We start from the raw sequence: 10,975 nt of genomic DNA on the forward strand, positions 1-10,975 counted from the left end.
TTAACATACAATCATACATAAGCAAACATAATAGATTACATTCCTTAAGGATCCCAAGACGTTGAGTCACATTTAAATTAAATAATACTAAGTCCAATAAATAAAACGTCCACAAAAAAGAATAACTACAAGTCCAATCTATTTAAATAATATAAATTTGTTCTTAATGCCACTTGGCAATATATTTGAAATGCACAATCATCCACTATACATGTCACAGAGTATGAAAGGCTGAAAGAATATACATTTGTAAAATAGGTTACATGATCCCTTTCATATCCATGAAATAAAGTACAATACAATAAGTAAATCATCTATCATATAGATATAACCATCTATCATAATACACAAAGATAGAATGAAAGGAAATGTAGAACAAAGAACTCCGGCCACAGCATCTATGAACAGATCTCAATGGTAAAAGTAAAAAATAGTGCCACTCGACCTTGTGGTAACCCAAAAAAGTTCACTCCCACCATGCTAAGGAGATAGTCTCAAGTCTCAAACAGGATAACAATCTTAAAATCAAAAGTAATATCTAAGTCAAGGAAAAACCCTAAAAGTAATCTAACTCAAAGGTTCCAAGATAAAATGGCATGTAGACCCAGAGACAACCAAAGACATGTAGGGAATCTACTACATAAGCAGGCAAGTGTCATTGCATGAATCAACTCTAGAGTTACCCTGGCAATCTAACTTGACTCCGACCCCCTAGTGACTCTATGCAGCACTGGTATCGTTTCGTACGAACAAGGCATACTAACGATGCATGGTCACAACCAAGCATCCTCTCTACTCCCATCTTAGTATGTACTAGCACTTGAGGCATGGGCAAGGAAAGACAAAGACTCTTATTAGTTTCATTTTACTCTCATTTAGTGTAGTGTTTTCACTTATTAAATAACCTACAATGGTTTAGCCACTTTGGACCCCAACCTCCATTCCAAGCCACTTCCCAACATCACATATAGATAACCTACCCTAAGCTCATAAAAGTACAAATCAAATAATCATAGTTTTCACCTCAGTCCTACACAAGTGACTGGAAAGCATCAAAAGACAATTCATAATAACACCTCAATTCTTTACAAGTATTTGGAAAGCATCCCAAAAATAACTGATCAAAGACTCAAAGGTTAAGTCAAGTATGTCATACCATTCATCTTGTTATCACACAAGAACATTGACAGCAATAACGAACAATAGATCCAAACTCATCATAAAGCATACCAAACACATTACCATGATTGAGTTTAAAAGATCAAGATCAAAGTATCATCATGACATCACAAATATAGAACTCCCGAGCCTCTGGTAGACATCCTAAGAATGGTCAACACTCTAGTCAATCCAAACCCAAAACATAAGACAACATATAGTTAACAGTGTAGTTTCATAGTTTGGTTTGATTTTGAAGACACATGGTTTGAGTTAATAGTAAGGTTTAAATTTTCACTCAATGTAAGTTTTTGAATATATGAGGTTTACATTTTACCCTTACAACTTAACCCATTTCCCATTTTTGAACAAAAAGCACAATTTCCCTTATCTGATTACAATTAGATGCTCTAATATTTTAAAGATAATTATTTTATTAAATTATTAAAATAAAAATTATTGATTATCTAATAAAATAATTATAATTTTATTAAAAATCAAAATCATTAATAATAATAAAATAAATTTAAAACTTTATTAGATAATATTTATTATGAATTAAACTTCATTAAACTAAATTTAATTTAATTAATTAATAATTATTAAAACAAATTGTATTAATATTAATTAATCATTAATTAAATTAATAAATAATAATAATAACTATTAATAAAATTATTAATAAATAATAATTAAAAATTAAGTAAAATTTAATTTAATTAAAATTATAAACATTTTTTATTAAAAAAAATTGCATAATATAATGTGTTTAAGGCTTCCATGACTTGCCTTCAAAGGTTATTGTCGTGCGGCCACAGGCAATAGTATTTATTACTGTTGTAGCATGCAGCAGTACAGTCTACCAGTAGTAAGGGTCACGGGGAAAAAATAAAGGGGAGTTGGGGGTCTGGTGGCCCCGCCTCCTCTCCAATATATATATATATATATATATATATATATATATATATATATATATATATATATATTTTAAAATTTTCTTTTATATATAAATAAATCATTTGAAAATAGCCACCTCCCCCCTCCCCCCCAATCATTTTTTTTTTAATAAACTTTTTTTTTTTTATAAACATTGCAAATTTAGTTTGATAGGAAAACCTAGAAAAACTAGTCAAATTTTAATCTAAACTTTCAATTTCTTTTCAAAACCCTTCCTGATTTAATTAACAACTTTTAAATCTATAGAATGAGGGTTCTACTAATTTTCAATCCTCATGTATACAAAAGAAATTGATATGAATACCAGTTAATTTAAATGAAAGATTGAAAGGTTCATCACAAAAGAAATTTGGAAAAAAAATAATTCAACAATCACATTGAAGACAAGAAATTTGAAGAAACATATTTCATTGGGTGAATAAAACATGAGGCTCTACCTGGTTTTGATGCTAATACGCAATCACTCGAAGATTGTGAGAGAATTCTATTCTCTCTAAACCTTCTCTCTAAAAAAACCCTTCTCCAAAATTCCCAGTCCCTACAAAATGAACTCTCAATCTCTGATATGGAGTTCTTCCCTAAATTTGGGGCATTGATTGTGCGATCATGCAAGGGAACTCGTTGATCATAAACTTTTAACTCTTTATTTGCTTTTTTGAATATTCATGCAGAATTTATGCAATTTAAAATATCTTTAACAAATTAATTTCTCTTTCACTCTTTATTTAATTTTCGAAGTGTTTTTTCATAAAATATTTATCAACTTAAGTAATAATAATATTTAGTATTTATTTAAAAATATCTCCTAAATATGTTATTATTAAATTAAATTAATATTATTACACTCTAAAATGATACCATAAATTTCTCTTTAAATTTAATTATTTTTATTTGATTAATTTTTCAATTAATTAAATATAATTAAATATTGAAAATATCATAATAATTTTCCATTAAATTAAATTATTAATTAATCTTTTAATTTGACTTAATTAATAGAAAAATCACCAAAGACCTACAAGATGAAATATGAAAACCTATCATAAAATACCACATATGAGATCAAACTCAAGGGTTATAATCATGAATTTACGTCATACGATGAATTTGGAAGGGTAATCATTTCAGATACTTGTCATAATTTTCTAGGAAAATTGGTTTAAAGGTTAGGATTTGGACTCAAGAATTTATCTCCCCTCTCTTACCATTGAGATATTGCAATAGGGTACGCTCATCCTGGCAATTCAGGGAAGTTGATACCTGGTACCTGCAATCTGCATAAAATCCACGCATGTACAAACACATATATTCTAAACTAAACAGGCAATGGTAGGAAGTGGTGCATCGTGTAGATCCCAACTTGCAGGTGACTACAACTCCCTTCCTTAACCACATCAGAAATGTCATACATAAAGAAAACATACATGCACCAATACACATGCCAGTATGGTGTAAGTATCCATATGAAAAAACGTATAAATAATCCATCTAACTAACATCATCAAATAATTGAAATCACTGTAAATAATCATCATCCAGGTATAATCATACATACATGAAGTAACTAGTACCAAGTAGTCTCATCATATAATCAACCGAGTATGAAAAAAATATCCAATAATCTAGAAGATAATGCTACTAATCATCAAGCATAAACATAAACTAGCCTAAAAGAGTTCGGCAATAATAACTAAATGTAAACTAGGGGCAAGCACTACAAACTCGAAAACCACCATCTTTATTTCAACACTATCTCCATTTTGTTTTTATATGTGTTATTAAAAGCCATTTAGTCAAATAGTTTGAATGCACTGTTTGTGCTTTCATATTTTGAGTGCGAGATTTGACTCTGTACTTATCAAGTGTTGCAAGGTTTGAGGAAATATGTAATGGAGCTAAATATTTTAAGCCATCATAATACAAGATTCCTAACTCGACGCACAATCAATTCCATTTGAATCTACTTATCATATAGTCGGATTCCTTGTTGGATTTATTCTAACTCATGCCCATGTTCTTCATGTGCCTAATGGTAAATGCAAGCACCTTCAATATTGATGATATATCCTCCACTATGATATAGGCCTCAAGCTTGACTCCCATGGTACCCAAAATCTATGACCTTCACTATTTGTCTTAATGACTTTGGTCGGAAAATGCACTATTAGGATTTAACTCATAGTGGGGCTCTTAACAATCTCATTCTTGTATGTTTTGCACCACACATGGGTAACATTATGTCAAATAACTTACATAGTGGCTAACCTCCATTATAATATGGAATGTTATAATGAGACGACATTTTCCATTATGACTGTGAAGAATATTGATGCTTAGTTATGCTCTTTGAAGAAGTTCACTAAAAATCAATTTTTAATGTGTTTCATGTCTTTCCGAGTTCATGCTTTAAATTCTCTCTTCATTCAACCTAAGGGCACACCGCACTTGATCATCATTTGTGATTACATATACAACGACACCCCATGTAGCTTTCTTTGGTGTTCATCTATCTTCATATCTCAATTATTGTTATAGAATCATCAATTAAATACAACCTTTTGTGAATTCCATTGAGGCCTTCATCATATCCAAGGTAGATTCATGTTCAAACCTGAGCTTGACACATACTCAAAATTCTCATATCAGCACCACAAAACTATATTATGCTCCAATTATTATAGAAACTTAGTCAAGCATTTCACATGCATCCTTGTGCATCATAATCTGAACACTCTTTGCAACCAAGAACCTATCTCCATTTCAAGCTATGACTTGGATGAAGATGATTTTATGATTTGGTTGGCCCTTCTTATCATTTAGTTGCAACAGATGTCGACTCTAGCTATATAGTTATATGTACAGCCCAACTTGATCTCATGATCATGTCTCTTTCCACTAAATTGCTAAGGGACATTATATCACCAAGACATGGCATTAGCATAGACCTTTGAACCTTTGAAACTGAGTCTTGCACTATGAACCTTCAAACTTTGGACCTACAACTTGAACCTTGAAACTGAGACTTTGATTCTGGGAACTCAAACATAAACCTTGATATGCATATCTAAACTAATCATTCATGCTCTTGCTCTTGAATCTGAACTTGACCTTACACCTCAAAATCTGCATACTTTTGAATTAGTGAATGTGCATCTGGGGCTTGAACCACTACTATCATATTTAAATCTTTTGAACTTTGACTCTTTGAATTGTGAACCCTAATTTGAACCTTGAACTTGAAACTTTGAACTTGATGTTCAAATTTCAAGTTCAAAATATCCTCAAAACACTTCCTTCTTAACAAGATTGAACTTTACAAGGGCATCATTAGTAACAAAAAATGACAAGAAACTGAAACAATTTCTCCATAGGACTAATTTGCAAAGTTTAAAAAATCAAGTGTTGAAAGCATGCTTATACAGCTGATATTGATAAGTGAAATTTGAGCAGATGGCTTAAATTTTGTTGGAAGGAGAAGATTGATTGCTTGAAGGGTTGCCAAGTGAATCAAGAATAGAGATGATAGTGGAGAGTGTAGCAATGAATCAGCACATGAACCAAACAGTGATCTAAACTTGCAAAGTGATTTGTAATCATATAGATCAAAACCTATTGTTTTCTTTCTAATCATTGTGAACAGTTTGTATTGAAATCCTTTTAATAGCGGTTCACCTAAAAATCATTTGAAGGACTTAATAGTCTGTGTAGATCCTTTAACAAGGTGACATTCTAAGTGGAATGATCAAAGTCCTCCAGCAAGGCCACTCCTAATAGGGTAATTAAATCCTCTAACCAAATCATATTTAACAGTGTGTATTGTAAACCTTTAATAGGGTTGGATCCTAATAGAGCTCACTTTGAAAGAGTGAAAAAGGGGTGACATGTTGCTAGTGGTTTTTCCCAAATTGGTTTTCCACGTAAAAATCCTAGTGTCAAATATGTGTTGAATGTTTTATATGTCTTATAGTTTATATTCAGTAAAGCATGTTATGTTTGAGAAAGTGATTTTGTTTGTCAATACAATAGAGACCGAGCAATAGTAGGATAAGCATAACAGTGATTTTTTATGTTTGATTGTTCAAATGGTTCTTATGGACCAAATCGATCGATCCAATCCTTAAGAACTCCATCCCGCAAGCAACATTGTCGAGCATCAATAAAACCACAAGCATTGTCGAGCTCCCACAAGTATTGTCAAGCAACATAATACATGTCGAGCAACAAAAACTATGTTGAGTTCCTTCAACAACCGAGCACCACAATGATCGATTACCTGATCGGTCAACACTATGACCAGTAACTGGTCATCCACCCTTCTTCTTTGACCGAGCACCAAGCTTTTCCACCAAGCTCATTTGGTCAAACCTCCAATCGAGTACCATAGAGATGACCGAACATCTCCAATCTTCCACCAAAAATACTAGAATCTTTAGGAACCTCATATGTCCCTACATCAGACTCTTGGGATACAAAGAAAAAGTGTGTCCCACACTTTGTTCCTCTAGGAGAACTAGAATTCCACTTCATCTTCACCCAAGGCTTGCCAATCCTCAAATACCCCTCATCATTTCATCTATAATAATCAAGAAAATTAATTTTTTGATCCATCAAATAGTGGAGAATATGTTATCAAATTAGGGTATAATACTTTGAAACAAATGAATGTGAAAGTAGCTAAACATCAGGGCTTTTCCTTATGTTGTAGTAGTGGTGTATTTCCCAAGGCCATTTGTTTCACTTAGCTTGCTTTGAGAAAAAAAATGCTAACCAATGACCAATTACAAAAACTTAACATTGCTCAAGCATATTGGTGTGTACTTTGTCAAGATGGTCTTAAATTTGTTTACCATTTTTTCTATAGTGTTCATAGGCACAAGCTTGCAAGTTATTTTTTATCAAGAAGTTAGATTTGTCCATGGCTTTTCCTACCACCTTGTGGGAGATGTTTCATTTTTGGCTAGTTAATTATTACAGAACTTTATTTTCCTATATTTGAAAATGTATCTCAACCACAATGTTATTGTATCTATGGTAGAAAAGGAAAAAACATTTTTTAGGTTAACAAGATTTAAAAAGGTATTTGAGATGTTCATATCGGAATTGGTGAATAACTATGTCGAAAACACCAAGTGTTCTTTCACTTTTTTACAATTGGAAATATATAGGGCTCCCTCTATTCATCTCTTCATTTCCAGGCTTTGATACTCATGCCAAGGATAGAGACAAGGTTAAATGGAAAACCCCCAGTAGTAGATTTCTAAAACTTAATTTTGATGCCTCATCATGAAGTAACCTAGAGGATTCATGAATTTGTATGCGCATTCAAGTTTAGTGTGGAAATTTGCAGATTTTTAAAACTTAATCCATTCCTCAAGGTGCTAACAATGTGTTAGAGGCCCGAGAACTTCATTTTGGTATTTTTCTTGCTAAGAAAATGAATTTTACCAAGGTACATGTTGAAGAGGATTCAAATATGATAGTATCTTCTTGCATCCATAATTCATCTAGTATGTGGAGAATTTATTATATTGTTAAACAAGTGTGGAAAATCTTAGACTCCCTTGTGGAATGCAATATATCACATACTCTATGCAAGAAGGTAACAAGGTTCTAGACATGTTAGCAAATATTTGTTGTCAAAATATTGAAATAGATTCTCTCCACCTTAATCTTGATGAATCTGATTTTCCAAAAGTTGCTTGATCTTGTGCAAATCAACAAGATTGGGCTTTAAGATCATTAATCACACCATTTTAGGATATGATGATGCAATGAGGGATGAACAGCTAGGGCCAAAGGCAAACCTAACTATCCAAGCACCTTGCTAAGTAAAGACAATGAAATAAAAAAACATAGAGAACAAAACCAAGGAGAGAGAGATAAAACAAAAACTCTCTTTATTGGTTCATCAAATTATCAGCATACATGCCCAGTTGTAAGGCCTTTTGGGTTACAGCCAGATACAAAATATAACTTCAAGATCCATGATCCAGCTTCAAACTTGCAATGCCATAAATATTTGCTCTAAAATATCTAATTCCTACCCTAACCTTAACCAAATACCTCTACTTATACTTGCCAAAATGATTTATAGAAGATTCTAGAACAATACATAAAAGAAAGGTTGACCTCAAAATGATATGCACTCATCCCAAGACAAGATCATATCATTAATATCATAATCCAAATTTAATACGTAAGTCAACTCAAACTAAGAACCAATCATAGACAAACTCAGTCAAAGAAGGACCTGAGCATCAGCAAAATAGTAGGTTCACTTGATGCATGAAGGAACACTCAGTCAAGAATGGATAGCTCAGTTAATACTGGAACTCGGTTAACATAGTTGGTTAACACTGTTGGAACTTGATTAACACTATTGGTTAACACTAACTTAGTTAACATAGTTGGAGCTCAGTTCACACTGTTGGAACTTGGTTTAAATTGCCAAAATGAACAAATGAGAAGGATTACAAGGAAACCTAGGATGCTCCTACATCAAACAACTAGGGTTAAAAGAAATGATTCTCTTGAATCATGCAAGTATCACAACCTAAGTTGAATCCAACTTAGATTGAGAAATTCATGTAGCATCTTCAACTGGTCTATTCTTCCACTTCACCAAATACTCATAGTAATCTTTTCATCTTGTGCCTTTACCAACTTTCTGATCCAATATATGTTCAACCTCTTCAATTTTCTTCTTAAGATAATCATCTAATACAAAAACTTCATCATTTGACTCATGATACTTATACAAATTACAAATATTGAATATAGGAGATATATCCATGTCATTAGGAAACTCAACTTCATAAGCATTACCACTGTCAAATTTCCTCAAGACTCTACAAGGTCCAAACTTCTTCGTCTTCAACTTATTGTATGCTCCAATTGGAAATCTTCCTTTCTTCAAATGAACCATCACCTCATCACCGACTTAAAAAACATGATGTCTCCTAGACTTATTAACATTCTCCTTATGCTTCTGATTACTTTTTTTGAACTTTAACTTCACTTCCTCAAGCAAAGACTTCATAAAAATAGAAAATTATTCCCCTTCAACACTTCTCTTCATCAGCAACATCCCTCAAATATGATATTCCTCTAGGTTGCATTCCAGTAACAATCTCAAAAGGTATTTTTCATGTACTCCTATTCACAAAATTTTCATATACAAACTTAGCTTGTGCCAATACCATATCCCAATTACTCGACTTATCTCCAACTAAACATCTCAAAAAATTACCCAAGCTTATATTTGCAACCTCTGTCTATCCATTTTTCTGTGGATGGAATTTAGAACTAAATCTCAACTTAGTATCCATCTTCTTCCAAAAATTCCTCCAAAAATAACAAATAAACTTACTGTCTCTATCAAAAATAATACTTTTTGGTAATCCATGCAATCTAACAATGTCTTTGAAAAAAATCTTAGCAATATGCATAGCATCTAATGTTTAATTACATAGTATGAAATGTTTCATTTTAGAAAATCTATCCACAAAAAAAAAAAATATGGAATCATACCCTCTTGTTGTCTTAGGTAATTCAAGAAAAAAAATCCATACTAATATCATTCCAAGCTTTCTTAGGAACAAAATTAAGTGTATACAATCTAGTATTTTGACTTACTCCTTTTGCAACTTGATAAATTCTACAACTCCTTACAAATTTTTGAACATCCTTATACATTTGTGGCCAATAATATTTATCCTTAAGAAAATTCAATGTCTTATCAATTCCAAAAATGTACAGTCAATCCACCACAAAAAATTTTCTTAATCAAATTAACTCTCATAGAACTTCTTGGTATACATAATTGAATTCCTTTGCACAACATACCTTCTTGAATGAAATACTCATCATACTTACTCATGTGATCTGGTAGATTTGGTGCTCAGCACTCTCTCCATGCCTCAAAAAAATCAGGATCAATATCATACAACTCTTTCATTTCATCAAAACCAAGAACTTCAACCTTCATCTCGGTCAACAAAGAACATCTTATGTTGAATGCATCATCAACTCGATTAGTAACTCCACTCTTACGTTTGATCAAAATGTGAAATTGTGCAAGTACTCAACCCACTTCATATGTCTCTGATTCAATATATGTTGACCTCCCAAATACTATAAAGCTTTGTTATCAGTATACAACACAAACTCCCTAGGAATAAAATAATGTCTTGACTTTTTCAAGGCTTGAAAAATAGCATAAAAATCTTGATCATACACATAATACTTCCTTTCAACATCATTCAGCTTTTCACTAGAGAAAAAAATAGGTTTACCTTCTTGACTCAATACAGCTCCTATTGCACTACCACTTGCATCACATTCAACTTGAAATACCTTATTGAAATCAAGCAAAGCCAATATAGGTAACTCAGTAACCTTTTGTTTCAAAGTCTCAAAACTCTTATCAGCTCCATGTGTCCACTTAAAATCCTTTTTATCTCCTCTCAATGTCGCAGTCATATCATTACAAACAGAATTGAAATTCTTTATAAACTTCATATAGAAACTAGCCAAACCATGAAATGATCTTACCTCGCCCACATTCTCAGATGTAGGCCATTCCAAAAAAAGAAAAACCTTCTCAAGATCCATTCTCAAACCATTAGCTGAAATCACAAATCCCAAATTTACACAATCTCCTCTTGCATAAAAGAACACTTTTTCAAGTTAATAATCAACTTCTCCTCTTTCAATCTCTACAATACTTATCTAACATGCGCAAGATGTTCTTCCTTATTCTTACTAAATATCATAATATCATCCAAATAAACAATCACAAACTTACCCAAAAATCTCTCGAAAACTTCATTCATCAACCTCATGAAAGTACTAGGTGCAT

This window comes from Cupressus sempervirens, chromosome 8 (assembly GCF_028749045.1).
Source record: "Cupressus sempervirens isolate cs-2001-9-10 chromosome 8, ASM2874904v1, whole genome shotgun sequence".
NCBI lineage: Eukaryota > Viridiplantae > Streptophyta > Pinopsida > Cupressales > Cupressaceae > Cupressus > Cupressus sempervirens.